Genomic DNA, 4,451 nt, shown 5'->3' with positions numbered 1-4,451 from the left:
TATAACACCTTGCTTAAGAGATGGAGGTAGTTCCTGCTTGTTTAAGGCTTCTTTAAATAATAGAAGTATAAATGGTGCTAGAAGATCTCTAAAAAACTTATAGAATTCGGTGGTCAACCCGTCATTTCCTGGAGCCCGATTGTCCTTTAGGTTTCCAATGCAATTTATAATTTCTGTTAGAGTAAATGGATTATCACAAACTGATTTAAAATGGTCATCTATTTTCCTTACTTTATGAGATATTGCATCTAGGAATGATTGAATTCCAATTAAGCATGGATTAGAGGAAGAATAAAGATTTTGATAGAATTCAACTAAATATTTTGATATAATCGCTGGATCCTCTATTGTTATTGATTGTAAGCTGTTTTATTGAGGACATTTCTTTCCGTCTCTTCTCCAAGTTAAAGAAATATTTAGAATTTTTTCCCCGTGTTCCATCCATCTAAGCCTTGATCTTATGAATGCACCTTTTGCTTTGGATTCATATATTGTCTAATTGTATCTGTAGTTTAGACAATTCTACAATATCTTGTGAAGATAATGGTCTGTTTGGAGAGATTTATTATTTTGTAACAGTTTCTAACTCCGACTTTTGTTTCTTTTTAGCTGTTCTTTGCTTATGTCTAATGGCCAGTTTCTTATTTCATATTTCATTAGTTCCCAGCTAAGACATGCACTTTTCTCACACATGCCTGTCTCCAGAATTTGTGTGATAATATCTTTAGTTTCTCTTACAAATTTGTATCTTCTAAGAGAACATTTGTTAAATTTCCAGTAATTTTTAGATATCTTCCTGACCAAACATTATTTAAATGTATCTTTATGGAGATGGCTTGTGGTCAGAAAAAACAAAAAGAGTCAATTAGAAACAGTTTGAACTTTTCACCTATATCACTGAAATTAACCAGAAATCAATTCTAGATTTTGAGAGAAAGTAGAATACTCCATGTATACATTTTTTGGTCAGGATTATTTTTCTCCAGATGTCTAACAGATCAAGCCGTAAGCATATATTTTGCAGGTCATTGCTTGAGTACTAGATTTAGGTGGAAATCTGTCAAACTTCATCATTTAGTGATGTATTAAAATCACCTCCCCAAATTGTTTTAGCAAATGGAAATTTGAAGTCGGTATCGATTAATTTTTGTTTCAATTTCAAAGAAAATTGCAGAGTTTTGTTGTTTGTTGTTGCTGGCATAAATATTAATTAGAATGAGATGTTTATCTGCTATTTCTACAACCAAAAGTATCCATCTACCTTCATCTTTTTCAAAATTAACAGTTTGCCTTTGAACTCACCAAGTAGAACAGCTACTCCTGCAGACTTATTATTCCGTGTGAGAACCAAATGTCTTCACTCCCACTGGCTCCTCCAAAACATGACATCTTCAACATTGAGTGTGTTTCCTGAACAAAGTAAAAATCATGGCGTTTGCTTGTACGATACAAAAATACTGACTTCCTCTTCAACATATTACGTAGACCCCTGGCATTAAAAGAGAACAATGAAATAGACATGGATTAATGAATTCTAATCCAAAATGGACTTCTCACTTGGAATAATTTTGAGTTGCTTTCTACACTTTTAGAACAAAACAATGAAAAAAGTGCATAAATCACGAGCGTATCTCTGGTACAAAAGTTTGAAACTTTCCTCATAAGAAACTTGAGTCACACTTGAAAGATATTACTAACCAACTGACCAGTTGAATAGTTACCAATTTATTCAGTCAGGAAAAATTTCTTTCCCATCCACGAAAGCACGAGCTCCCACGAAGTAGGAGACTTTGTTCTGCTTCCTTGCCTTTGTCCACTTTTGGCCACAGAAGCTCTCTCCTCTCCTTGACAGCAGCTGTCAGATCCAGCTGAACCACAGGTGGTGTGCTTTTAGGTAGGCATTTTCTTTGTTGCATTCCAGATTGCATCCTTTGTATCCCGTTGGAGAATCTTATTATGACAGGCCTTGGTCTTGCAGTATTCCCGCCATTCACATCTCTGTGTCTTCCAAGTCGGTGAACCACGTCCACTGCAGCTTCAACTCTGTTTTTGTCTGGCAGGGACAGCGAGGAGGACATTCATGACTTTGGAACGAATGTCTTCCCCTGGACCTTCAGGAATGCCATACATCTTCAAATTCATTCTTCTGCTGTATGAGTCAGCATCATTTACTTTCTTTTCCAATTCCTCCATTTTCTTTTCCAGAGTTTGGCATTTGTTCTTCAGCATAGCATTTCTGTTTTCAAACCATCAACTTCTAGAGAGCCATGCTCAACAGACCTCTTTAAGTCCTCAATGTCCATGGTGTTTTTATTCACCAGTTTTTTGATCTCGTTCATGGGTGCCGTTTATTTCGTCTGTCTTTATGGTGAGAGCGCGAATAATGTTGTCCTGCACTTCACTTAGCGACAGCGGAGCTTTGTTCTCCATTTTATGCTTAGCTTTCTTCTTGGATGCTCCAGTCTTAATCGGTGTTTCTGGACCAGAGTCACACTCACCGTTGTCTTTTGAGGTACAAGCATACGAATGAGTAGCGATCCGGTGTCGTTTTTCTCTCACATTTTCAGTCTCCATGTCCGTGGATACAACGGTCTCCTCAATGGCTGGAAGCGGGGCTAGCATCTTGGCTAACATTAGCTTCTGGCTCGGTCTTGCTGCTGGCAAAGTTTTAAGTCGTCCGGTGTAGTCTGAAGGGGTTGTCTTGTTCTATATACATTTAAATATCCATTTAGCAACTCTACTGGATTTTAGCTGTCATTTGTGAGGTTTTGTCCAGAGTTTTTTCCTCAGCCCTGAAAAACTCCGACCGTTCACAGCAGCGCCATCTTGCGCGCCCCCTGGACCCATCATGTCGCCACTCTCATTATACAGGCCAATGACGTATATATAGAGCTCATATATACGTCATTGATACAGGCACTCTAATGGAGAGCAACGTCGCCACATGGCGGCCATCTTGGGACAGGGCTGCTCGATCACTCATAACATTAAAGTCAATGGAGCATGGATTTTAAAATCACTGTCGATTGCTCAATTTTCAACCGATTTTAGAACAGCTTGGTTTGTTATAAACGTCAGAGATTATTTCTTTTACTGCTTACATAAGAATAATTAAAACCATTGAATTCATATAAAAATTATATTAAAAGCTTCACGGGCCCGTATTCGGGCCGAAAATGGCCGGCTGAAGTTTAACGGCAAAAGCATTTTTAGCTTCAAACGGGACGATAGGAAACACTATACATCCATGGAAAGCTTAGATTCTCATGAATCCGCCGGTATAAACCACTTTCAGATGTGATTACCACAGCGGGTGAGAAAAAACACATTTCTAAAACAAACAACAAAAGTTTAAAGGGACACATAAAGGGCATAACTTACGTTTCGATGGTCTTTTACCGGTCAACGATGAAAATAATCCACAAAAAACCGGCCATAATCCAAGAGTAGTCATCCAGACAATATGAGCAAGTATCATATTTTGTCCAAAACATGTCTAGAAATAAGTAAATAATCCACAAATAGCTCGGCTCCGTGCGCGTCCACGTGGCGCATGGTGGCGCTGCGCGTTCCATAATTCCACTGCATTTTTATCCATAATTTTATGAAGCTTTCTGTTATCCTCACGATCTCGGTCAGAAAATGGCGACTGGAGCCTCTGTCTTCGATCCCAGCCGCGTTTCGGCCAATCAAGTGACTCATCGCTGCCTCCGAACCCGGAACAGCCAGCCGTTGCCATGGCCGATGGATCTGGTGACTCTCATCTCTTCCTGAAATTCTGATGCAAAACACGTCGGAGGAAACGTTTGACTGACAGGGCTGATAGCCAATGAGCTTGCTGAATAGCCGAGAGGCGGGCTTTAGCGGCGCTGTGTGACTTTTCACACCTCCGGCTCTCCTGCTGCGGCTGCTTTTCTCTATCTCCGTCTGTGCCTCTGATTCAGATCAAGATCCACACTGAAGCTTATCTGAAGTGATTTTTTTTAGTTCTTTATGAGTTTTTGGAGTGAAAATAGTGTGAAAAAGGGCTAATAAACGACCATATACCATTTTTTCACAGGGTGTACATAGGGTGTCCAAAATTGACATAATTGGGCATATTAGTACAAAAACATGTGTGAAACACTCATTTCTTGTAGTTTTGCTCTGAAATTTTGTCCTGAACTATGTAAGACCCCAGGCTGTTTGCCTTGTTGTGTTTCAAGCTGTCACAGTGCTGCCACACTAATTTTCAGGTGTTTTATTAGGGAAAAAATTTAGGCGAGAATAAAATTCCTCCTAATTCAGTGTGTTCCAACATAAATAACTCTGTGCCAGTAGCACCAAGAGTAATGTTTACTGCACTGGGTGACAATGCAGGTTGTCAGCTTTCAAAGGAGACCCCAGCCATGCCTGTACTCCAAACAGTTCAAGAACAGCATTCAATTTACTTTCTGTACATCTCAGTAGAA

This window comes from Acanthochromis polyacanthus, chromosome 24, assembly GCF_021347895.1.
Source record: "Acanthochromis polyacanthus isolate Apoly-LR-REF ecotype Palm Island chromosome 24, KAUST_Apoly_ChrSc, whole genome shotgun sequence".
In the NCBI taxonomy this organism is placed as follows: Eukaryota; Metazoa; Chordata; class Actinopteri; family Pomacentridae; genus Acanthochromis; species Acanthochromis polyacanthus.
This window is presented reverse-complemented; position numbering follows the sequence as displayed.